Source organism: Perca flavescens, chromosome 18 (genome assembly GCF_004354835.1).
Source record: "Perca flavescens isolate YP-PL-M2 chromosome 18, PFLA_1.0, whole genome shotgun sequence".
NCBI classification, from domain to species: Eukaryota; Metazoa; Chordata; class Actinopteri; order Perciformes; family Percidae; genus Perca; species Perca flavescens.
This window is the reverse complement of record NC_041348.1, coordinates 4,568,584-4,596,234: the sequence shown is the minus strand read 5'-3', so window position 1 is coordinate 4,596,234 and position 27,651 is coordinate 4,568,584. Positions and strand designations below refer to the sequence as shown.

Sequence of the window (27,651 nt, the reverse complement as noted above, 5' to 3'; positions counted from 1 at the left end):
TAGTAATTAAACCTAAACAGCTAATGTAAGTCGAAACTGCCTGCAAGCTTCTCCTGTACTATACGGGAATTCCTCTACTGTGTGACAGTAAGTCTCGTGGTTATGACACAATCGTTAGCCTATTTTTATAAAACCGTCTGCTACGGAGCTATAACGTGAGGTACAAGGTAATGGAGCCTTTTATACATTGTTGTGTTTCTTTAGAAATAAACAATGGACAAATAGAGTCTTTAAACGCTGTAAAGTTATCCACAGTCAAGTGTCTTAAAAAAAATGGCGGTCAGTGGAATGCTAACGGGAGGTGATACCTTTGTAGCAACAAAATGGTGCCATCGGAGGTTCGAGTTCTGAAGCGAAGCTTACTAATATAATAATAATATTTTAATTAATTGGGTTAGCATTGCATAGCACAATATATAGTTTTTATTGTTATCGCAATATCAACTTGCGCAATAAACACATATTGAAAGGGTATCGACATATCGCAAAAGACCCTCCAAAAATGTTTGTTAGTTTAAGAAAATATCAGTAGAAAACTGCACTTTAAAATGTAGCGGTTATTCTTTTTTTTTATTGGTGCCTTTTTATGTTCAAGTCAATAAATTAATGTTTTTTAAATTCAACAAGTTGTATTTTTGCAGAGTACTAAAAGCAGCAGAAAGGCAGAACTGAGTACACTTTAATATCTTGTGTATTAATCTCCAGTAATGTCGTTACCATGATATTCAACAACGTTATCGCGTATCGCTCATATGCCTTAGTTAGCATTTCCCCCCCCACCACCAAAAAAAATACAAAAATGAAAGCATAATAAGTAGGAAAATGGCATTTGTCCTAGATATGTTGCATGGCTACTGTGAATGAGTTGATCACGCCAACAGACCTGTCTGATGACCAATGGCGTGGTCTATAAAGGTCAAGTACCGTCTGCTAGACCAATCTGAAGTGATTTGCTCTAATCCTGCACAGCAGAGCCAGCATTTACGGAAAGCCATAAATAGGTTTGCTATCGTAAGGAACACCCCTGTCCACCACTCCCTGCGCTGGGATAGCCAGTTTTTGCAGACATTACCCAGAGACCAACAATCTCAGCATCTTGTATCCTCTATCTCAGTGTTGAAGGATTCCTGTAACAGTTAGTGGTTCACTTTAAGGCTGGATAGTATTAGCAAAATTAAATATCACAATATTGGAAATATGAAACTACTGTATTTTGGGGTTATTTATTTGGCTTTTGTAAAATATCTAGCTAGGGGAATTTTTTTTTTTTAGAAAAGCTCACTATTAATCATGCAGATAATGAAAGCCTATTAAGAGAATAGCTCAACATTTTGGGAAATGTGCTTCTTAGCTTTCTTGCTTTCTTAGTTTGATAAACTGAGGTGTATAAAATACAACAATTTATGCTTTTAGGGGGGGTTATGACTGTTAAGACTGTGTCTTTGCTGGGTGCAGTGACTTGTTTTTTGTATGGATCAACAATTAAGAATTAGCATGTAAGTTAGTGAGCTTTAGAGGTGCTGGTAGGTAGGGTTGGGTACCGTTTGCATTTTTACGATTCCGATGCCAAACCAGTACTTTTAAAACGATTCCTAAACCGATTCTTGAAAAACTGAAAAATGACATCAAAGAAAGGCTATAACTACAATAATTTAACAAAGAACAGTTACACTATTAACAAGTAACAACAAAATAAATGTTGTTGAGTTGGTATGCCAACCAGCTTCAAACTTTAGCAGTTCTTTTGCAGAAAAAGTACCATATTTGCCTTCTCTGGCAAGATACGACACCTCTCCTGACTTATGGCATGTCCTGCACAGGAGAAAACTCTCAGATGGTGTCCAAGAGGTCTGTACACACACAGGTGTGAGTTTGAAAGGGCAGACAATTTGAGGAGGCTTTCCTGCCTCCCCCACCACCAGGCTACAGGGTCTTGTCCTGAACGATAGACTAGCAGAGCAAGTGTAATATGTTTACTAGCGATCACGTGCAGTCAGTGAATGGTTAATATGCATTTACGTCTGTTTTGGTGAGCCCAGAGGGAAAAGATGCCATTTTAAAAGTAGCCTACATTTATCTAACGGTAGACTACAGAGAGAGTGTGATATTGTTACCTCCCTTTTCGGAGCGTGTACAAAAAGCCGTATATCAGCAGTGAGGTTGTCTGAGAATAGCGCGGACACGCGCTTCACACCGCGAGCGGGCACGTGTGCCACTCGGCAGAAAAGGGAGAAAGGAAAAAAAGAGTCTGCCGCTGTCCGGAGCGACAGAAGGAAAATATTTCAGTCGGAACCAAAATTTGCGTTCTAATCTGGTCCGAATACTACCGTTTGCTTAGGAACCGGTTTCATAGTGGAACCGGGTTTCGTTGCCTTACCCTACTGGTAGGTGGATTGTGTTACCTTCAGAAAGGGCCAGGTTGGCTGTTTCCATTTTGCTAAGCATACCAGCTGCTAGCTGCAGATTCATATTTAGCTGAAAGAGATGAGAGAGTTATCGATCTTAGTCATCTAATTGGCAAGAAAGCCACTAAGCTTATTTCCCAAAGTATTGAAAGTATAGAAAATTGTTTTACTTTACTGCTTAGTAGGGCTGGGTATCGGTACTCAGTACTTGTAATGTATCAACCGAAATGACCCAGTACTCAACCAGTCAAACTATACCTGCATGTAGGGCTGTAGTCAACCAAAGAAATGCTTAGTCGACCAAAGTCTTGTCCTGCCCAACGATCAGTCGAAAAAAAAAAAAAAAAAAAAAAAAAAGACGCAATGTTTTGCATTTTGATTGAACATTTATTAAACAATTGTCATAGAGCTTTTATAAAACAACAATGAAAAAACATCAATAATACATAAAACTATAATAATAAAACATTTTGAAAATTAAGTGATTTTTTTTTAACTGCAAAGTGAGGAGCTCTGTCCTAGGTCTATAGTGACAGTCACAATCGCGCACCTGACCACACCACACGCTACAAAAAATATAACTGCTAAAACTGCCAAATAATGAAAAATCCTAACAAAAGCTCTTGTTTATACAGGCCGTATATTCTTCTTTACTTTCAAAGCTATGGGTTAACTTTTGTCCAGCCGATCTAGGCGTTTTAAAACAAACACAAAAAACCCAAATAGCCTAAAAAAAACAATCCTAATAATAATAGGCTGTATAGTAGGAAGGCCTATAGGTTTATTTTTGTTTTGGTACATTATTAAGGCTATTTTCAAACACGTCAAGTGTACAAATAAAAACAAAAACCTAAGAAAACACAATCTATTGAGTCAGCATAATAAAGCCGTTAAGGCTACTTACAGATCTGCAGGCCTAGTCCACCTTTTTTATGTTGTGGGCCAAAAACACCAACATGTCCACATTCTTGGGTAAAAGACAGCTCCTCGACTTGTTAACAATAAATCCTGCTTTGGAAAATATGCGCTCTGCAGGAGTGGAGGTTGCAGGGATGCAGAGCAGGCGTTTGGCTGCCCGAGCAAGTTGTGGATATCTCTCCTCATTACTTTTCCACCACGCAAGTGGCCCAGCAGTGTCCACTTTACTTCTGTCCTGAAGATAATCTTTCATTTCGTCGCAAGAGGATCTTTGTGCGCTTGGCTCATCAGGGTCATCCTCTGCACCATGTCCACAAAGAAGCATTGCTATCTCCTTCTCTTTTGCCGACGGGTCCTCATCATCTCCCATCTGCTCTGCGCTGTCTCCTGACAGGCTTGGCCTTTGTGCAAGTTTTGCGACTTCAGAATAGGCCTCATCCCGTTTCTCATCACTAAGAAAAGGTAGCTGTTTGAAGCGCGGGTCCAGTACTGCAGCTAAAATGTACAGGCTGCTTGTCATCACAACTCGGTCTTTGAGTTTCCATCGACTATCTATTTCCTGCACAAGCTTAAGTTTCATCTTCTTCTTTGTTGGGCTATCGTTATCTGTGAGGGCAAGATGACATTTTTTCAGATTCTCAAGCATTGGGAAGGCCTCAGAGAGGGATGTGTTAGTCTCCTCCGACAACAGCTCGGTCAGTGTAATAAAGGGCTTAAGAACGTCTGTGATGTCTTCAGCCATATTCCACTGCTCTGTTGTCATGTCCAAAGTGCTGCTGTCACTCCTTGGGTCCGATAAAACAGTCGCTCCAACATAAAGCAGGTTGAGTTCCACCGGGTGGCCACATCCTGGATGAGTTCGTGCTCAGGAGCTTTTTGCTGCACCTGTTTCTCTTTGAGACCCGTTTTTGCTTTGTGTCCCTTTTTGAAGTGCCCAACAAGACGGCGCGCCGCAGCCACCGTGCGCGACACCGGGTCTTCTTTTAAGGCAGCATTTACGCACAGCTGCAGGGTGTGGCCTGCACACCTAACCAACTCCACGTCTGGCCACTGACCGGATCCCTTCAGTAATTCCACCGAGAGGACCATGTTGGCAGCGTTGTCCGTTACCACTGACACCCGCTTCTTTGGTGGAATGCTGTAAGTGTCCGCGACTTCAGTGAATTGCGCAGCGACATTTTCTCCCGTGTGCGCTTCATCCATCTGCTTTGTTTCGAACACAACGCTATTCATTTTCCAGTCCGCATCGATAAAATGGGCCGTAACTGTCATGTATGCCTCCATTCTAAGCGAAGACCACAAATCAGTTGTGAGAGGATTGGAGTAGCTGGTTTACATTTACTTTAAGTCCATCAAACCGTGAACGTAGCGCACGCATGACAGTATCCCGTGCTGGCACAGTATATCTTGGCTCGACGATTTTAAACGTGTTCTTAAAGCCCTCTCCTTCCACTGTGTTGACTGGCCTCATATCTTGGGTGATGTAATGCACAATCCCCTTAGTGATGTCCTCCTTTCTCTTCGCCGACAGAGGATCGACCAACTCCAGTTGCGTCTGGGTGCTTCCTGACGCCTGTGGCATGGCCTGGGGATGCGCCTACTACATAACCAATAAAATATATAAACTTTTAGACATTAGACATAGCAAGCTCAGCTGTCTGACACGTGTATAAATCGCTTACCGCTTTTAGGTGATAGGCCATATTGGTCGTTGAGCTATGGTAAGTTAGCTTTAGGCCGATTAGCTTGCACTCCACAGTCTTGTCGTCTTTTTTTGTAAAATGCAGCCAGACAAAAGATTTAGATTTTTTTTGGACATTTTGTCGACTATAGCCAAAACAAGTAGCGTTCTAACTGAATGAATACAGCAAAACTACCCATATTCCTTAGGCTACTGAGCGCGAAGCAGCAGTGCAGCCAGCCACGTGCTGTTCCCGAGTGTTCTACGTGGTGCGCTAAACTGTGGCACTGTTACGAAATAGCCTAAATTAAAGCATTTAAAGTTGGGGATAAAACATAGGCTAATTATATTGAGAATACAGTAATATATAACTGCTTATAAAGGAATAAATATCAAGGAGTAAATCAATGAAAATTTCTTTATTGGTTAAAAAAAAAAAAAAAAAAAAAATGCAACTGGTCGACCAATGAGAATGTCAGTCGACCAAGACGGCATTGACCGATTAGTCGACTAAACGACTAAAGTTGACAGCCCTACCTGCATGTGATTCTTTTTGTACCCAGATCTAGAAAATAATTACTATTTGAATGGTTTTGCTCGCTATGGTTAGAAGAAAGTAGAAAAAAGGCCCTAGACATTATCCAGTCATGATATCGCAATACCGATAACTGACAATATATTGCACAGCTCTAGTTCCCTTCCCTCTAATGCAAGAAATGTATGTATCCACCTAGAGTTTTGCAAGTGGCTTTGGATAAATGCATTTATCAAGTTACTTTTTGTCTGAAAACATCAAAGCAGACTTTAAATATCTGCGAAAATGTTAGAATTTGTTAATTTCATAATTTATAGGTCCTATTTATGGCAGTAGCACACCTGTTTGAGTATATCAGTTAGGGTGACCGTGCTGACAGGGTCAAGGTAGCTTCTGTTAGCCTAGTTCCACCCAGCAGAGAAGGAGCCTGTAGTGGTGGAGATTGCTTGATGCTCTCACATACACACTCGGTAACACTGGTTTCACACAAGACTCAGTCACACACAGACATGGTTCCCTTTGTATCTGCAGTGCTGTTGACATGCAGGGCTTGGCAGAACAGAAGTGGCATTGAGCAGAGACGTAGGAGGAATTTCTACGCCTGGAGTCCCACTCTATGCTGCAATGGCTGCTAACAGCCAGGCAGCCAGTCTGCCTCCTCCTCCTCTCCAAATACCAAACGCCCTCCTTAACTTTCCTACTTGCTTTTTGCCTTGATTTCTTTTCCTTCTTGCATTGTTCTCTTCATGCATGCACTCCTATGTGCCTTGGCAGTCTGTCTCTCTCTATCCCACTTTCTCTTTCTCAGCATTGACAGAAGCCTCTTCCCCCCCCTCCCCCACCCCAGTTCAACAGAAAAAAAAGCTCACTGTGAGTTTTGTCACTGTTGCCATTATCAGCATCCCTTTCCCTCTCTCTACACCAGGGGCCAGATGTGGAGCAGGGATAGTGGTGAGTTTGTAATGTGCAAGTGTAAAATGAGGCAGCAGGCCCAGCTGACTGAAGCAGCGGGCACACAGAGCCAGCAGCTGAACACAGCCGAGTACTGCAGCAGTGTGCTGCAGTGTCACTCGCTCAAGTGTAGGGTGGGGCATCGTTGTGATTTAAACAATTCTGATTCCGATTCTTCCTTTTGATTCCGGGTTCCTAATCGATTCTTTTGAGGGGTGGAGTTGAAATGGGTCACATGCCTGTTTCACAGATAGGAGGAACATTTTATTTAGATTCAATAGTGATTTACAGTTTTTTTTTTTTTTTTTTTTTTACTGGGCTTTTTTTAGGCACACTTTAGAGCGCCACTTACTGTACTCCGCTTACTGTACTCCAAATTTGTAACCGATGATCGGTTTCGACACCACATTTCCCAAACGATTCCAATAAAGTAACAATTCCAAGTTGGAACCGGTTCTCAATGGCCAATCCTAATCGTGTGTGTGTGTGTGTGTGTGTGTACGTGTGTGTGTGTGAGAATGTGTGTGTGTACGTGTGTGTGTGTGTGAGAATGTGTGTGTGTACGTGTGAATGTGTGGCGTGCTATGTATGGTTTCTGAGTGAGAGCATTTCAGAGAGCAACATGAGTACTTAAAAATGAGCTGTGCTTGATGTACGAGTCCTAACTGCTGAAGAGTTCTCGTGTGTGTGTGTGTGTGTGTGTGTGTGTGTGTGTGTGTGTGTTTGTTTATATATAAAGTGTTTAGAGCACAGTTAGTAGAGCGAAACAGTTGAATCCTGTGCTGGTATGTGAAGTAGACTGTAAGAGGGAAGGATAACGGGTGTCTATGATACAGCAGAGAGAAGCAAGGCTGCCATTGTGGTGGTGCTGGCCAGGGTTCCCCGTCTCCACCCAGCCCACCCTCTTACCCTTCCTTCCAGCAGCACCCCTATGCCCCCCTTGCCTGTGTCCATATTAGGGCAAAACTCAGCCAACCTCCCCTGGAGCTGAGCTCAACACCCCCACCCCCCGCCCCCCAACACGCCCTGCTGTCACATTTGCTCCAGCAAAGGGAGCCTGAGGGAGACGTAGCTCCCCATAACCCAATTTGAAGGCCTGTTTTCCTGGCCAGTCAAAACAGCACAAGGATTTTAAAAAATGGATGCAGAAGGCCAAGGCCAATCTTGTTTTTGTTTTTTTCAATCTTTTTTTTTTTTTTTTTTTTTAAAGTGGATGGTGTGTTTTGATGTTTACTTTTTAAGGACGTGTAGTTAATGGGCTTAACTTGAGCAAAGCTTGACCATATGCCACTTGGTGATCACTTTGCTCCAAAGTGCCACGTAGTTTCATATGTGCATACAGCCTTAGTTAAGGTAATGGAATCCATAATCCTGGCTGCGTTGGTGCCAAGCTCTACTTATTCTGCTCGATTTTGATCACAGACTACCCAACTCTACTTATGGCATTTTTCCATTACATGGTACCTGCTCGCATCGCCTCAACTCACCTTTTTTGATTTTCCATAATGAAAAAAAAGTCCCCGGTACCTGCTAACAGGTATTTTTTTTAGTATCCCCTCCGTCAAGGTTCCAAGCGAGCTGAGGCGATACCAAAAGGTGACGTGAAAACCTGCAGACTACTGATTGGTTGGAGCAAATCGTCACTAATCACGGCGTCATCATTGCTGCGATAATACACGGGTGTCCTGAACAGAACCGTCTTTTTTAAATGGGTTAGGCAGCGGTGTTTTTTTTTTTTTTGTTGCTGCCTCCAGCTTCTTTAGAAACAATAGTTTCCTGCGGCGTCGCTATTACAACCAGCCACGCTCGCCTCAGCCATGAGGCGGTACTAAATCTGCAATGGAAAATGGAGGACGGAGCACCGCGGTCGAGCCTAGTATAGCATAGTAGAATCGAGGAGGTACCATGTAATGGAAAAACGCCATTAGTTCTTAATAGTTTGACATAATCGTCACTTGGTACTTCCTCCATGATTGTTTTGCCTCAGCAGGCACAGAGGTGGTGAGTGTGCACAGATTATACCAGACCAAAGGTCAAAACCACATAAGTAGATCTTTACTCATTTGGAGGCAAGGGCTCCAGTGCTTCATTGCCAACTTTATTAGGGTATTTTCCTGGTAAATGCTCACCAATAAGACCAAGTAATAGGATTGGGCATCGAGAACCGGTTCCAACTTGGAATAGCTTCCAAAATTCCAATTCCAACCGAATCGTTTCTCTATAGACCTTTTTCACGGCAGACCTGTTGACATGTCATAGTAGGAAAAGCACAGGTGTATTCAAACCCATTACCGATGGCTGCATTCCACTTAGGAGAGGCCCTGGTATTGTGCATGCTGACTCACTGAAATAGCTTACTGGGACACTTGATGGAATTGAGCCATTCTTAAGGTTATCTATTTCAGCTGGGCTTTTCCTACTATGACACATCAAAAAATGTCTGCTGTGAGGAAGGTCCATTGGAATCGTTTCGAATCTGATCATCGGTTCCACACACGCAAGTTTTAGTTTCCATGGTTGTTGTGTTGCAGCCATGGAGTACAGTAAGCGCCGCTTACCGGAATTGAAAGGAAGAATCGGAACTGGAATCAGAATTGTTCAAATTAACACGATGCCCAGCCCCACCAAGTCACTTAGGAAAAACATAAGCAGTCTGTACAAAAGGTATGCTGTTATGGTACTGTAATGGGACTTTGGATAACATTGGTAGTGAGGGACACACTTGTTAAACAATTGGTTTGTACTTTCTGCCAGTCATTTTCCTACAAAATCCCAAACAGAAGTTATTTTGGGTCATTGGTGTTGATTTTGGTTTCCTTTTGGTTTATACAAAGTCCCTCTTAGAGGAAATGGGTCGACTTAACGGCCATAAGAACTACTGGGTTAGTGCACAGACATTTTAGACACGGGTTTAACTTCCTTCATCTTCCTTCTTATCACGTGGAGACAGGCACATTGACAAGTTTGGATGAGTACACACTGGCCAAAGAACTGTTGGAGTGTTAAAACGGCGTATTGAAAAGCCCAGGTCTCCATTATATTTTGAATCTGACAGTCAAGAGTCAATGTTAAAACAAAAAGTATAGAGTGTAATGGCGTATTTGGGGGTCACAGTTCGATGTGTTTTGGCACAGTTAGGAAAATGAAAGATACATTTGTTTTTCATTTAAAAACAAAAGTCAACAATAAATAAAGGGTAATGGGCCTTCTTTCTGTAATAAAAGTAGAGGCATAAGGCACTCAAAACATTGCATTATGTCCAATAAATAAACTTAAATAGAACTCAATGCACTGTCCGTAGGTCATTGTAAGTACACTGTGCTCTTCATGGTTGTGAACCTGCAATGGTAAAAAAAATCTATCTAGCTGTCCATCTGTCTATAGATCTATCTATCTAAACCTGGTCTGAATTAGCACTACTGAATATGCTAGGCTAACAGGTAGGGGTAATCTGAGTGGCACGTTTTTAGATAATAGTAAACAACTCATAAACTACTAAAGGTCCTTAAGAGGACCAACCGAGTCTGTATTTATGTTCTGCACAAGACACGATGTAGCCTCTAATTAGATTGTATTCAGTTGTAATTACTTGGTTTAATAAGGCATACCACACTGAGCGCTGCATCCCAAACCGTTCATGGCGAATGTGTACCCCATGATAAGGAGAAGAGGAGGAAAATGCTGACACGTGTCGCTTGTATGACAGATGTATCAGCCTATCACAGTCGGTTGCTTTCAAACCGTAGCTTCACTGAGGCGTTTTGCTCAGGTTTGGATTTCGCTGTTCCAATATTGTGGCAAGCAGTCAAATCCAGGCTTTAAAAAGGTATGTGTTTGCATAACTTATTGAGTGTGAATTGGATACTGCATCTGCTCCATTCCATAATGATACTGAGCTACAGCCCTGTCACAAGATCTCCATGTCTCATTCCATGCCAAAATATCTGGTAGATAAACTCCCAGGCACAGCCAACATGTAGAAGCATTTGGCTAGTGGTCCTTCTCCTCCGTCTGGGATTTTACTGTGTTGGACTAGCAACCACCAGCCTTTTTTAAAATGTATTTCTTTTTTATTGGCAATTCTTTGTTCCTTAACATGGAGAGCACAGCGGGCTCTGACTCAGCCTGGGAATGTGCTTTTCAGGATCAAAACTGAGAAGACTTGTCTTTTTCTGTTTAATCATGTTCCACGTTCAATGTTTTGTAGATCGGTGCTGGGTATCGCCCAAAAATGTCCAGTACCGATACTGTGAATTCGATAAGAGTTTCTGAACAATCCATTTTCACAAAAAGAAATTACAGCATAACACTTTACAATTTTTCCAGCTCCTGTACACCTTTGTGACACACATTGTAGTCAAGCCTCTCAAAAAAAATAAAATAAAATAAAGTTCCTATACTCGGTACTGTGGAGGCAATTCTGTCACTGCCTAAAAGTATGGTAGTTCAGTACCCAGCCCTTCTGAAGATTCTTTAATATTAGCCTAGTGAGAGGAAGCAAACTGGAACCAGATTCCTTACACTGCAGGTCAGGTTCAGCCAGCTTGGAGTTTTCTGCCTGGAGTGAAAAAGCAACAGCATTTCCTGTTCACATGTAATAAGTGTGTGTATGTATGTATGTATGTGTGTATATCTATCTATCTATCTATCTATCTATCTATCTATCTATCTATCTATCTATCTTACCCTAGGAATGTATATTAAATGAATAGTGGTGATTATGTTGCTAGATATTGTGTTTTGAAATTATTAATCAGGGTTATTTTTTATTTGAGGGGACAAAGGTTTAAACCTTGATAGCGGAGATAGTGAGAGGAGAGGGACATCCACCACTGGTCAGGCTTTATCCCAGCGATATACATCTGTTGAGCCAGACTTCTGCTCCATTACATACTGTACAAAACTGACGAAAGCAGACCTTGACACAAACTACGGTTGAGTACCGAAACCGTAGGAATCGGACCGGATTAGAACGCAAATTTCGTTCCTCATTTCGGTTAATTAAACCGAAATGACAACTGAAATATTTTCCCTCCGTTGCTCCAAATCGGACGTAAAAATATCACCCGTTCTCTGAAGTCTAGAGTTAGCGAGCTACCGTAAATGTAGGCTACTTTTAAAATGTCATATTATCCCTCTGGACTCACCAAAACAGACGAAAAAGCATATTAACCATTCACTGCACGTGATTGCATTATGTCGGCAGGATCATTTAAAAGGCAACCGGGACTACATTTTTTTTTTTCTTTTTGTACACCCCTATTTCTGATACCATGGTGGCAGAGATTGCAATTGTGGGCCGCCACTACAAAATCAACATAGAGGAAACACTGCATAATAATACTGTGGTGCTAATGTGATTGCAGTTGCACACATGAAGCTGTGCAGCTCTGTACCTGCATGAGAAAAAAAAAAAAAGGAACTTAACACAGTTCCCACACTTGTTCAGCGCGTGTTTGGGTTTTTCTCTTTTTGACATGGATGAGTAGACACATTTCCTGTTCAACTGCACATCAGCTGATGAATGAAAGGTGGCACCCGTGGGGTATTGTGAATTCTAACATGTTCCTGTTTTTCATTTGTTGTTGTTCGTCTGAAAGCCGGATTGCTGCAAACACGTTTTTATGTTAAAATGAATACAAATTGAATGTAGGCACTCGCTTTCATAGAACACTGTCAAATGGTTGAATCTTAATGGTTAGTGATGTCCCCGTTTCCCCTTCACCTCCCCCCGCCCCCACCCTCCACCCTCCCCTTCCTCCACTGAAAATCCCCAAACCCAGAGCTCACTGGCCTGTCATGAATCCATCATCCATTCATCAGCTGTTGCCATGCAGAATGGAAGACATGTTCATCTACTCATGGGAGGCCAGTCTTCCAGCCGATTGCACCTCCATGGAGGGTTAACCCTTCTTTGAACCCTTAGAGGGTCTGCAGACGGCAGAGAGTCCTAAGCCAGATGTGCCCCCACACACACACACACACACACGCACACACACTCACACTCAGTCACTCCCACCTTTGCTTTTCACACTGCAGTAAGGGACAGACCTTTGCCATCAAAGACACGTGCAGTCACCACATTGAAACACACACACATCTACTTACTTTAAAATGAGAGCAGGAGGTGGTCTCACCTGGGACTTGTGCTTACTCTTTACCCACTCATTAATCTGCACCAACAACCCCCTCGCGTGACCTGGAGCAATGCTGGAAATATGCGTTTTCCAGTGGTGGAGATAATGCTCATCCATGTAAATAATTAATTCACAAGTTGAATCTTTGATTCAATTCAATTCAATTTTATTTATAGTATCAAATCATAACAAGAGTTATCTCGAGACACTTTACAGATAGAGTAGGTCCAGACCACACTCTATAATTTACAAAGCCCCAACAATTCCAACAATTACAGTAATTCCCTCAAGAGCAAGCAGTCAGTCTGCATGTCTGTGAACATCAACGTTCACATGACATGATATCAGGGTTGGGTACCGTTTGGATTTTTCCAATTCCTAACCGGTACTTTTTAAAACTATTCCGATTCCTAAACAGATTCTTGAAAAATTTTAAAATTACATCAAAGAAAGGCTCTTTTATAGTTTTTTTTTTTTTATTATTGAAAATTATTTAAATTTAACAATATATTAACCTAAGTCACCTAACGCACAACTACAATAATTTAACAATAAATAAAAGTTACACTATTAACCCTTATTTAACAACAAAATAAATGTTGAGTTGAGTTATGGCATGTCCCGCACAGGAGAAGACTCTCTCAGATGGTGTCGAAGAGGCCTGTACACACAGATATTAGCTTGAAAGGGCAGATAATTTGGGGAGGCTGTCCCGCTTCCCCCACCACCATCATCATTGTTCTGATCATATATGTTCACAAAATTGTTAGCAGTCGGACTTGGACTGGTCCCGCCGTCACTCGGACCAGGGACTGATGTCCGCAAGATGTCGAACACCGTGCATCCCTCTGCTGTAAGATATATCCAGTGGCCGCAGCATGTTTCCATAAATTCGACGTGCTTCCCCCTTAGCACATAATTGTTTTGAAAAATTTGTTGCATTTTGCGATATGGGAATCCTTGGCTGTGAAATACAGCCACACTTTCGACCGTTTTGCTTTAGGTATTTTAAATGCCCTTAACACTAGCTAACAATAGACTAGCAGAGCAAGTGTAATATAGTATGTTTACTAGCGATCACGTGCAGTGAATGGTTAATATGCTTTTTCGTCTGTTTTGGTGAGCCCAGAGGGATAATATGACATTTTAAAAGTAGCCTACATTTACGGTAGCTCGCTAACTCTAGACTTCAGAGAACGGCTGATATTTTTACGTCCGATTCGGAGCAACGGAGGGAAAATATTTCAGTTGTCATTTTGGTTTAAGTAAAACCGAAATGAGGAACGAAATTTGCGTTCTAATCCGGTCCGATTCCTACGGTTTCGGTACTCAACCGTAGTTTGTGTCAAGGTCTGCTTTCGTCAGTTTTGTAGAGTATGTAAGGGAGCCGAAGTCTGGCTCAACAGATGTATATCGCTGGGATAAAGCCTGACCAGTGGTGGATGTCCCTCTCCTCTCGCTATCTCCGCTATCAAGGTTTAGCGCCGCCCAGAACCTTTTGTGATTGGTTTAAAGAAATACAAAGAATCAAGTGTTTTTTACGCTATGTCAGGATGGATAGGCGGTGTAGCCACGCTATACTCCATCACTGACCCAGTGCTGTGCAGATAGGTCGAGCAATGCGAGACTAATGGAGCAGTAACCGCTGGTTTGACTCAGAATGGTTATAAAGTGTCCTTTTACAAAGACCTCACAGATTAACATTTTCACAAAATTCCGTGTTAAAACCTCTCTGTAATTTTACCATCATGATGTGAACTATACAAGACCAAAAGGCTGTGTTTTCTCTCTAAATCTCAGCACTAAAAGATGCTTATCTTATTTGTAGCCCAGGCTAAATTTATATTGTGACTCATTTTGAATGCGGAAACTTAAATGTAGCATTAAGAAAACAATGGGTCTTCATGATCCAAAGTGGGTCACGGCCTGTTCCTCCCCTCAGGACAAGAAACTGTTTTGGATGACTACAGACGAGAGACCGTTCAGCAGTATGCTTCTCCCTGTGAAAATCAAGAACCATTGTTTTGTTTGGAAATACAATACTTCCTTGAAAAATCAAGCAAACAGGCTTGACTCATGTCTTTTCTTGGAGCTAGTTGAGTAGAGTTGTGTGGGCAAAGTCACTTTTGCTGTCGGCCTTGACAAATGCTCTCTGACACGCTCTGTCTCTTTGTATCTCTGTGCTCATCACTCTCCCATCGCTGCAAGGGAAAAAAATCCACTGGCTTTTACTTTACTGAAAAGGCCTTTTTTACATTTACAGATGAAGACTAGTGAAAATATGTGAAACTATCATCCAGTTCTATAGCCCTGCAGTAAATTCCAGTTTGTTGAAGCGTACGCTGTGGGGTTGGATCCGAATATTTGTTTGATAGGCACGTATTTGATTTTCAATTTTGTTTTTGTTTTTTTAATGCAGGCTGAAATTCACTGTGGTGTTTTGTCAGGATTAAGCTGCTTGCTGCTGGCTAATGTATGCAGCGCTATGTCGTCCATCTCGGCCAAATATGGAGAAATGTTGGGTTAAAAGCGAGCAGTCTGATGTGTGTAGACATTTTGACTTGTCATAGTAGGAAAAGCACAGCTGAAATTGACAACCTTAATGATGGCTCAATACCAGGGCCTCTCCTAAGTGGAATGCAGCCATCATTAATGGTTTTGAATACACCTGTGCTTTCCCTACTGTGACACGTCAACATGTCTACCGTGAAAAAGGTCTATTTTCTTATGTTTTTGTGTCTTAAGTTGACTGATGGGAACAACAATCTTTGACATTGGTCCAGTATTAAGCGAGATCGCTGCAGGTTGCAGCGGCGAAACAAGCTACAATGTAAGTTAATAGGGCAATTGTCCAGCTTGTATTTACCTTCACAAAAGGGCTTGTTTTGCCGCTGACAGACTCAGATTAATGTTCTAAGTGTCTGTCAACATTATGGAAATGATTTCTAAGGAGATCAACTTTTCTGTTAAACACCTTTTTTTTTTTTTTTTTTTTTTTTTTTTTTTTTTTAAACCTAAAAACATCTGCAAAATTGCGTTCACTAACACCACCAGACTCCATGTAAATAAACAGTAATTTTAGCATCGGAAAATACACTTCCTTCAAAGTCGACTGAAACGAACTAACTACAACTATGAAAAGCCGTTTTGTGTCGTCTTTCCACTTTTCCAAACATCACAAATCTAGTTTTGGTTGAAATAAATGCATAGTTTACCAATTTGACCTGTAAAAAAAAATATGTTGGCTCTATACATGCCAAAAGTATTTTTTTTTATTTATTTTTTTTATGTATAAATAAAGGTTATCTCTGTAGGGATCCTTTCCATAATGTTGTCAGACATTTAGAATAATAATCTAAGGCTGTCAGTGGCCTAACAAAAAGCACTTTTAGTGGACCAAATTGTCACTTACACACAAAAACATAAGAAAATAAGGTTCAGGTTGAATGGCCTAGTAGTAATCATGGTTTGTCAACGCAATTTCTCGTGCCTGGGTGTACATAGGCATAATTTTTTGAAACGTTTCCGATTGTGACATTGTGTTGTGTTTATGACTCATTCACCAGTCATGTCGGCGGCTACTGTAAATCACTGCTACCGAGGCATCTACGTAGGTTAGTCATTTCAGGTTGAATGGCAAGTAACATACTATAAAACATTTTGGCACTCAGCATATTAATTCGAATCAAAATCACAAAGGGGTTTATTGCCAAGTAAGTTACACTTACAAGGCATTTGCCTTGGTTGTTGGTGCATACATAAGCATATGGAACATCAATATGAAATAAACACAGAAACAAAAATGTACATACTGTATAACTGTTAAACATTAAGAAGGGAAAAAAGAGGCTGTATGGATTAGGGCTGCTACCTCTTGTCGTTTTGGTCTTAGTCGACTAAGATTTCTTTAGTCTATTAGTCATTTTTTATGCTTATTCATGCTTAATTACTTATTTCCAAGAAACTTCTGAGCACATTTATGGTAAACACAAGATTTAAAGTGGTGCTTTTGCAGGATTAATTGTGGAGAAACTCAGTTTTACAGATGGTTAATTAACTACATTTAGATTGTGCTTTTCTAGTCTTAACCACCTCTCAAAGCGCACAGCCCTGTCAATTAAATCAACTAATCGATTAGTCGACAAAATCCTATAAGTGTTAGTCGACTAAGAATTTCTTTAGTCGAGAACAGCCCTAGTATGGATAAGTGCAGGATGTGCACAAGTTTACAGTAAGTACAATTAATATAAATGGTAATATTATAATAATATCTATAATATATATAAGTGCAATTTACCTAAAACATAAAGAAAGGTATGTCGTGTACATACTGTAGTTTTGCCTTCATTGGTAAGAAAACCACACTTTAAACTGTGTTGGACAAATTTGCATTAGGTCATCTTTCAGATGTATTAAGTACTCAGTGGTTTGAGGCTAATGTTGGGCAAGTAAACACTGTAAAGGCACAGCTGATATGAGAGCCAGATAAGAGGGACCCATGAATGTTCACTATTATGGTCCATTTAATTCAGTGATCTGTGGGATATAGACTCTTTGGTCTTCTTGTATAAACTTTGGCTACAGGCCATTGCTGGGTGTCTTTCTTCATGTTACACATTAATGCACCTCAAATAGATCTACAACTGTTAAGCTTTTCATTCACAAAGGTGGGATATGCTGTTCCCTGTTTACTTTTTGAAATTTGAAAAGATTGCTACTGCGTGAAAGTCTTCTTTTGTGTGCTTTGTGGTTTTGTTCTACTTTAGTTCTACTTTTTTGTTTTGTTTTTCAGTCACAGTTCATTCCCCTAAGCAACATGGAGGCACTGTCACCAAAATGATGCTCTCTTTCTTTAGGTTTTTAGATTTTGTTTGGATGCACAACTCTTTTCTCTTTATTTATTTTGTTTTCCCCCTGTGAGTTTCCCTCTCGCATTTTCTTCTCGTCTTCGTCACACGCCTGCAGTCTGTCACTCCCCCTCTCCTTAACCCAGTTGGTTTGGCATCCTCCTTGCCAGGCGTTCAGCCAGAAGTGACAGCAGCTTTCATCACACACCTTCCCTTTTTCTAAACGGGGTGTGTGTGTGTGTGTGTGTGTGTGTGTGTGTGTGTGTGTGTGTGTGTGTGTGTGTGTGTGTGTGTGTGTGTGTGTGTGTGTGTGTGTGTGTGTGTGTGTGTGTGTGTGTGTGTGTGTGTGTGTGTGTGTGTGTGTGTGTGTGTGTGTGTGTGTGTGTGTGTGTGTGTGTGTGTGTGTGTGTGTGTGTGTGTCCTTGGAAACGGATAGCTTTTAGAAACAAACCAGGCGGGTTGTGCATGAAATAGACTAGGGCCGGGACCATGTGCACGGGTGCCGATTTGATTTGTATTGCGATTCGATAGTATTCAGTATTGCAATTTTCTTTTGTAGAATACACTTCTAGAAACAATCTATCATGACACATTTCTAAATAATAATAATATAACAAATTTTTCTTGTTTGTCTGACATTTATTTCATTTGTTAAGAAGTACATAACATGGGGCGATAGACTACAGACTCTGTACTACATTTAACAATTATTTATTAAACACTAAATATTAAATTTAAATAATAATCTATGATTATAAATTATATCTGTCTATATCTATGTGGCTGTCTGCCACATGGCGAGTAAATGTTTGTACCAAAATAGTTCAGTTTTTCAGTCTTCATTTTGGTGAAGGTAAGCTACGGCTACTACTCTGCTGTCTGCAGGTCGGAGCTTCGCGGGGCGCACACACCAGACGCCAGCCACACCGTCACTTCTGTTTACTGATAGCTATCGTTTACCTCAGGCTAATTCATTAGCTAGTAAGTGGCGATTTTTGGCAGCCAGCCTTCCAAAAGAAAGCACAATGAAATTAAATAACCGATCATTAACCGTTGACCGGCAAGCAGGTAACGGAGTCCCAGTTCACCCGTCCGGGAGGCTCTGACACACTTTGCACACTCCGTGTCCGCGGACAGCTGTAGGCTTGTACCGGTTATTGTTCTGTGCGTTGTCAGACACATGCAGCCGCTTTCCTGAAAAGTCCACAGCAGCGTTTGTGTCTGAGCCTGTCTCCACTGCCTCCACCTGCAGGTTGACAACTGTGTGGTTTGGAATGTAAGGGAGAAAACAGGACAGGGTAACGAGGCAGACATCGCTCCAATACATTTTTTTCTTTTTTTTTTTTTTTGACGACGTAGTTAAGGCAAAGTGCTGCCGCGGGACATCCTGAAAAGTACTCTTATAAATTTACTCTTTGTTTGCACTGGGCATTGGTTGCCCTGTCTGGTGAAGCAGCCTTGTGACTGCCATAATCTCAAATTGCAGAGCAGACGGTTACAATCTCTCTGAAGCGTGATTTATACGTCTGCGTAAAATCTACACCGTGGCTACATACGTAGGTACGTGGAGACACGATCCTACGCCGGACCCTAGCTGTCAGCTGTAGCCTGACGTGCACCTCTCAAAAAAGGTAACTACATGTTGCATGTCGCTCGGCCGTTGCATTTCCCCCAACTCATTTCCTTGTTCTCGTTCTCCATAAACAACATGAAATCAAAGAGAGCGTTAACTTCCCCTGCTACAGATTTCCAACCACGGTCAGAAAGAACAGGGGAGACTTTGTTTCTCCCACTATGCATCTAGAGTCGCAACTCGCTCCAAAGTTAATCGCCGTCACTCTCTCACTCGCTCTACCACACACTCCCCGCACACGCTGGCCCTGCTATTCTCATAAATAGATTGCACACACCAACGCACTGTAAACTTCAGGCCACTTACGTAGGCTACGGCGAAAGCTCTGAGTTGGAGCCTCCGCAGAACCATAAATCACGCTTTAGGTCTCACCATCTGAGACTGCCATCATATGGTGCTTTTCCATTACATGGTACCTGCTCGACTCGCCTCGACTCTACTCGCCTTTTTTGGTTTTCCATTACGAAAAAAAGTACCTGGTACCTGCTAACAGGTACTTTTTTTTTAGTACCACCTCAGTCGAGGTTCCAAGCGAGCTAAGGCGAGCCAAAAAGGTGACGTGAAACCCTGCAGGCTACAGATTGGTCGGAAAGAATTGTCACTGATCACTGCATTGCTAGCGACAGACGGCATTTTTAAATAGTTTAGCCAGTGGTGGTTTTTTGCTGCCGGAGGCTCCACGCAGAGCTTTCTCCGTAGCATACAAGTGGCCTGATGTTTATACTTGTGCGCTGGTGTGTGTGTGTCGAGTCGCCGTGTGTGTGTGGGGAGCTGGTGAGCGAGGGAGAAGTGAGAGAGTTACGGCGATTAACTTTTGGTGCGAGTAGGGACTCTAGAGTCCTAGTGAGAGAAACAAAGTGTCTACCCTGTTCTTTCTGACCACGGTGGGAAATCTGGAGCAGTAACAGTTAACTATCATTGATTTCATGTTGTTTACGGAGAAGGAGAACCAATGAGTCGGGGATATGCAACGCTGCCAAGCCACGCCCACGGCAGTCACTATGACGACCAGCCAGGCTGAGGCGGTACTAAAATCTGCTATGGAAAGCGGACGCACAGTGCGTCGAGGCGAGTAAAGTTGAGGCGAGTCGAGCAGATACCATGTAATGGAAAAACGCCAGTAGTGTCCACAAACAAGACACGCTGCCCCCATATGCTACACTAAAAGCCTGCTTTGCAACATTGGCTGCTGTTGCTTAAAAAAAATAAATCTGATTATTATTTTTGGGTGCCAGGTCAAGTTCAGGTTGTCAATAAGATTATACCACACTTCGATCCTTCAGAGCCAGGCTGCCAAATGGAGGAACAGTGAAATGTAATAGAACTGAAACCGTACCTCCATATACAACCATACGAGAGGACACTGAAATCATTCTCAATTACAGCAACCGCTAAATAGCTAAAGGACTCCTGTAATGAAAACACTGATGTATTTTATTTTTTTAAAAGTCCACATTTTCCTTGAGGGCAAATGATCATTCAGGCTGAGAGTAGGTGAGAACAGACTTGATATGTGTGAGGTGATGAAAGCTCCCGCTCCTTTTTGTCAGAACAAATGGAGAGTTTGATTCCAACATGCTATCATTCAGTGTGAGGAAAAAGTGACACAAACTGCCAGAGATACGTCAGTTTCTCTTTTTAAAATGTGGAGAACTTTTGGTTTGATTCTGGTTGGCAAAACCAATTAACAGATTTCATTATTGAACATTTTTGTCCAAAAGTAGTCAAATTAACTCAATATTCAAATGCATTACCCCTCATAACAAGAGGTTGACAGGGGAAAATCAACCTCCGTACAATCACATTGTTAAATAACAGAATGGGACATAATGGGCCTGTACTATTATGTGTGTTATTCTTGTGGGGTCACTGGAAAATTCCATGCTGGTTCTCGATTGACGTTTCCTGAAAAACATGTTTATTTTTTAGGAGTCTGCACGCATCTCCCTCCTCTCTGTCTGGCTCCACCACCTGCCTGGGTGATTGACAGATTTACTGACTGACTGACTGACTGCTAAACCCACCGACTCATCTGCTTACTGTCTGGCTAAATGTGTGGCTAGTTTACTGAACAGTCGGCTCGTTGGGATAACTGACTGAATGAAGGGCTGGATGGAAGACGGTCTGTCTGGCTAGCTAATGGCTGTTTCTGTAATGGACTTCCCGGTTAATTAAAATAATCAAATTCAGTGCCATCGTGTGTAAATGAGTCGACGGCCTAGTGACGCCGGGTTGTCTTGGCCTTGTTTTTGTGTCGTCTGTCTTGTCCTGGCAGAGGGGCGGGGGGAAACGGGGAAAGTCCAGCTGTGTCACTGTCACGGAAAGAGGAACCAGAGAATCGAAAGGGAGAAAGAAAGCAAGAAGGAAAGGAGAGTACGTGGATGAAGACGCTGTCCCGCAGAGAGAGAGAAGTTGGATGTGCAATGAGTGAACTGGGTGTGATGGCGAAGTGTCTGCTCCCATCAGCGCTCAGTCTGTGCTGTCCACATGGCGTTTTGGAGTGTGTGGGTGTGGCTTAATGTTGAGGTGAAATCTGCTCATGTGTCAGACCACGGGGAGTCACCACACACTACCATGCCCTTATAAGGAGCGTCTAGTGTCCCTGTGAGCCATCCATCCATCCATTCAGTGCATCCCACCTATTTTTCCCTAACTCTGTTGCCATACAGGTTCTCCAGAGGCGAGGTGGGGTTAACCCAGCCGCATGACGACCATTTACTGTGACCGATGGGATCGTCTCCGTTACGGCTGGGTTCAAAAAAGTTCATTTTCTGATTCAAATAGATTTTTCATATGAATGATCCGATATCAATGCATATCCAGAATCCAGAATTGATCTCTGTCTGGCTCATATCAAACAAGAAGACCTAAGGAATTCCGACATGCTTAGCTCGAAAAACACTCAATTCGCATTGAATGAATCGGGAATTGAATCAAATCAGGATCTTGCGAATTGGGAATCTATTCGGGAAATCAGTGGTGCGATTTACCCAGCCCCAGTCTTCACACTCTCACATGTTAGTTTGTACTTGTGTATTTTTGCATCTGAAGACGGAAGATTAAACCGCTTGTAATTGTAACAGTTTGTGTTATATAACACACCGTAAGATGTCTAAATAATGCTTCCTGTTGCCGGGTATGGTGAGGTCAGTATTTGGTGTGTGTGTGTGTGTGTGTGTGTGTGTGTGTGTGTGTGTGTGTGTGTGTGTGTGTGTGTGTGTGTGTGTGTGTGTGTGTGTGTGTGTGTGTGTGTGTGTGTGTGTGTGTGTGTGTGTGTGTGTGTGTGTGTGTGTGTGTGTGTGTGTGTGTGTGTGTGTGTGTGTGTGTGTGTACGCTATGTTTTATGGATTGCATTAGAATTCACCTGCAAAGCTTAATCACCCATTGTATATCGAGGTTTGTATTTTCAAGCAGCAAAAAAAAAAAAAAAAAAAAGTAAAACCTGAAGCTGCAGTGCATGTAGTATTGATGCATGCATATAAGCTCTAGCTAGGTCTCACTGTTGAGTTCTGCCTTTTTCCTTTTGCCTTTCTTTCCATAGAAAACATAACATTAAAATAAAACCTTATCAACAATGTGTAAAATGAATTTGCGAATCAATTCAGTTATATTATGTTAAGTGGATATAATAATAATAATAATTACGATTATTTTGGTCAATATTGAAATCACGATTATTTAACACGATTACTCATTAACATTTGGATATAAGGGATAGTGTCCAGGGTATAATCTGTTAGTGTCCTTTATCTCACAGAAAGAGTCTTTGGATCAGAATAAAATCAGTTTTACTACTGTGAGTTGGTTCAGCTTTACAAATATCACACATAACGTTACACAACTAATGAACCATTCCACAGACATAACACAATGCGTGCGGTTGTGCGAATGAGCGTGTCAGAACACGAGACAAAATAAGAGTGTTCAAAACCGAACATAGCAAAATAATCGTTTTTTTCTCGATTATACTATTTTGATGATCATTGGGAGCCGAAATTGAAATTCAATTAATTGCACAGCCCTACTTTATTGTCCAGCGGTATGACATCTTCAAGACCAGCAGGTTTTGTGGGCCAGGCCCAGTACTGAGTTGACATTTGCCAGCTGATAACCAGTTAATGCCAGAAAAGGTTTAACATTTGGTCCAGTAAGTGGCTCCAACACTAATAATTGAACTAACCTGTCAAATTTTTTAATCACTGCTTAATTTGGGAGAAAATTTATTTAATTGTATTTAAGATATGAATAAAAAAGGGTAACACTTTACTTGAAAGTATCGACTTAATCGTGACATGACACTGCCATAACTATGACATGACACGTTATAAACAAGTCATAAACGTTTATGACTTCTGTCATTAAGTGTCATTCGGTTTTTGTCATGACAACTTGACATTCAATTTCTTTGGAGTGTCCTTATTAAGACAACTTCACATTAAACAGGATGACATTATGTCAAGTTGTCATGACAAAGACATCCTCTGGTAATGTCATCCTGGTTAATGTCAAATTGTCATTACAAAGACATCCCAAACAAATTTAATGTCAACTTGTCGTGACCAAGACCACTTCTGGTAATGTCACTTTGATTAATGTCAACTTTTCATAATCAAGACAACCCAAACAATGTCAAGTTGTCATGACAAAAACCGAATGACACTTAATGACAGAAGTCCTAAACGTTTATGACTTGTTTTATAACGTTTATGACGCGTTCATGACAGTGTCATGTCATAGTTATGGCAGTGTCATGTCACAATTATGTCCATACCTTCAAGTAAAGTGTTACCTAAAAACGATATACAATTGATATGCACTAGCCTCATATTTTGATGATTTTTTTGGAGGGGCATTTATACGCCTTTATTTGAGAGGACAGCTAAGTATATGAAAGGGGGGGAGAGATGGGGGATGACAGGCAGCAAAGGGCCTCAAGGTGGAATCGAACCCTGGGCCGCTGCAGTAAGCACTGAGCCTTTGTACATGGGGCGCACGCTCAACCAGGTGAGCTACCAGGGCTCCCCTTACCCTAATCTTTGAGAGAATGTGACGGTGCCATCCATTTATTTTCTGCTCTCACCCTGCAGGGAGTTCTAGTACAGTGCATCCTAGTGACTGTTTGAGCTTGTCAAAGGACATTTAATACTCCAGTGAACATGCAGCAGACAGAGCCTTAATCAGCTTTATTTTGGCTACAGTGGTGTAGATTTCACTGTTGAATGATTCAGTGTGTGTTTTGTGATGGGGAGGGCTGTATTTGTTTGCTGAATGCTTGTATGTGTCAGCCTGTCGGGAGGAAAAGGGAAGTTGGTTAATGTGGAAAGTCGATACCTCTCCGGTGCACAGATGGTTTGTGCACGTGGGTGCAGACACACACGTTTTTTTTTTTTTTTAACGTTGCCGTGTGCCGTTGTTTGTCTTTCCAATATTGTTTTATTTCTGCTCGGTCATGTTGATTTCAACACAAATTCCTTCTTTTGTCTTGTTTCAGAGACAAAGAGAAAGCGGATGATATAGACAGCAAGCCGGCGTCCTCCACCAGAGAAGGTATACCCCCCACACACACACACACACACACACACACACACACACCCTTTAACAGTTAGCTAGCTAGTGCAGGCAGTCATGTTTGAGTAAGACCACAGTCTAAACTGCCATTGAGGCGCATCAGGCCACTAACAATGCTGTGGTTTAGATGATTACAGCAGGGATTAGCCTGCACTTGTTGTATTAAACTTTCTCTCTCCGAGGCAGTTGAACTGTTTGTCCTCGGGACTGTTAAATAGAAAACACTGAAGTTAATATTTCTCAGATATGTGCTGGGGTAAGGGGTTCCCTAACTTTTTACATCAGAAGCCCAGAAGATATCCACATCCCATCCCTAAGTTTAATGCAAGTTTGCACTAACAGATGCCAACTGAAAAGACTGTTAGATTGCCTGTATTACATACAGAAAGAGCAAATGATGATCATCGCGTCCTTTAAATGCTTAATGTCTACTAAGTGAAAAGACTGACTTTAAGCAACATTCGAGCAATTTTCATAATGTGTATCTGATGAAACTACTGATGCCACTCAAAGGCTTCTGCTTACCAACCCATCAGTTACACATGGCCAATGGTCGTACCGGTATATTAAAATGATTGGAACGTGAGCATAATAAAAGAAGCATAAATAAGTTGTCCAGGTGGGTTGGAAAAAATAAATTTCACGTTTTCTGCACTTAAGTTTCATGGAATTTAAAATGTGCTTTTAAAGCTATAGTGTGCAGCTATTCTAAATGAATGAACTTTCGTCACATTCAAGCCATTGCCAAATGAGTTGCTACAAAGCTAATTAAGACTATCAGCTCCACACAACTCTCTCTGGATTTCTCAGTATGACTATCTTCACAAAATGGTGTAGTCCGGCGACCTTCGCACGCAGAAACTTGAGCGAAGATTAATACCTCTTCTAAAGAGCCCATGAAGTATTTTTAATCCTCTGGGTCCTCCTTGGCTACTGGCAACTGTGGGGGGGGAAGGGTGAGGGCGGTGCACGATCACCGTAGGCTTGTATCATGTGGATGCACCGACATTGTTGTTGTCCTTACTTTCAATTTTTCATGGGGGCGACAAACTACGCACTGTAGCTTTAAGAGGACAGCTGCAGTTATTTTCTGTTTGGCATGACAATTTTAGCCCTGCTTTGTCTTTTGCAAAAATATGTTCATTAAAGGTGCCCTGTGGAGTTTTCGTGAGAACAAACAAAAATCCTATTTACCTTCAGTGTTACTCACTAAAACGTGTTGTGTAACAGACAGACATGTAGATAACTTCTCCTTTGTCATTAAGCATTTGCAAGACTAATAATCACCTAAATCATGATTTGTATCACATCCGTGTTTGCTAATTTGCAGTCTTCTTCTTTACCGCCTTTGTTTGCGGATTGCTGCTTTTCTCTGCATTATCGCTGCCAACTGTCGATGAGCGGAACACGTGTGTAACCAACGGCAGGATGTGAACCGCACCCACTCGTGCTTTCTTTTTCACAAATGAGCACCCATTCATAAAACAACGCTGCTCCATAGGGATACCAGCAGTCAGAAACTCCACGTGGGTACCTTTTTAATCAAGGACTTGCATTAAAAATGGATCTCACCGATTGAAATAAATCCTATTTTCTGGCATTTGTTCATGCTTCTCTGTCAGTGTTGTTGGTCATAGCTCAATGGACCTTTTTCACAGCAGACATTTTTGACTTGTCATGGTAGGAAAACCACAGCTGATATTGATGACCTTCACGTGTCCGAGTAAGCTATTCCAGTGAGTCAGCATGCACAATACCAGGGCCTCTCCTAAGTGGAATGCAGCCATCATTAATGGTTTTGAATAGACCTTTTTCAGGGCAGACATGTTGACATGTCATAGTAGGAAAAGCACAGGTGTATTCAAACCCATTACTGATGGCTGCATTCCACTTAGGAGAGGCTCTGGTATTGTGCATGCAGACTTACTGAAATAGCTTACTGGGACACTTTGGAATTGAGCCATTGTTAAGGTTATCAATTTCAGCTGTGTTTTTCCTACTATGACACATCAAAAAATGTCTGTTGTGAGAAAGGTCTATAGCACAGACACTCTGATATTAGACGTGAAATTGCTATTGACACCTGACAATTGTACTTCTCAAACTTTTTTCCACTTTCCATGTACGAGACAAATATTAAACCTTGTAGTAGTATTACGAAATGTTGAATTACATTCATTTGCTTTGTGTTTGCTCTGAGCACGATTTCTCTTTGAACAGAGGTTGTTTCAGACAGCAGGGGAGGCAATTTAAATGTGGCACTCATTTTGGTGCTTGGAGTCTGCTTTAATTATACAGCACAAACAGCCTTGAGACTGCTGCACGGTTTCACAAGCACATTTTTTTTGGAAGAAAGTGCAATGTTTAAATTGAGGATAAAGGAGGACTAGTGTCTCTTTCAGTTTGTCACTGAGAACAACCATAATGAAACTAAAGGCAGGTCTCTGATCAGGACCAACAAGTTGACAGAATATAATGTTCACTTGGGCGCCCGTATAGCTCAGTTGGTAGAGCGCGCGCCCATATATAGAAGTTTACTCCTCGGGTTTGATCCCGACCTGCGGCCCTTTGCTGCATGTCATTCCCCCCTCTCTCTCCCCTTTCATGTCTTCAGCTTTCCTGTCAAAATAAAGTCTTAAAATGCCCCAAAAAATCTTAAAAAAGGGCATCTGGAGGGATTTTAAACTATTTTTTTTTTATTTATTTTTTTTACTAAAAATGGATTTGGTCATTCTTGTTCCAGGAACCATTTTCTCACCGCAGCTTCTTTTTTGTCTTTTCTTTCTTTCTTTGAAATTGGGAGCTTCTTGTAAAGGACATTATTATAAAGAGAAGTCTCAGATTTTTACTTTTTAAATGGTTTGTAGTTTGCACCCTCAGCACATTCTTCACACAATTGAAATATCTCTTTTACATGGTATACTATTATTAATACTATATGTGCTATTCCCCTTTATTTTAACCCACGGGACATCC

The 27,651-nt window shown here is 41.5% G+C and overlaps 1 protein-coding gene across 1 annotated transcript in view; it reads left to right on the top strand.

The window, feature by feature from the left end:
• The window catches only part of fam49a (family with sequence similarity 49 member A), a 53,090-nt gene that overhangs the window by 9,918 nt on the left and 15,521 nt on the right, over positions 1-27,651 (top strand). Inside the window, exon 2 of the mRNA XM_028604998.1 lies at positions 24,599-24,654. The gene's annotated coding sequence lies outside the window, so the exon portion shown is untranslated. The remainder of the gene's footprint in view (positions 1-24,598; positions 24,655-27,651) is intronic.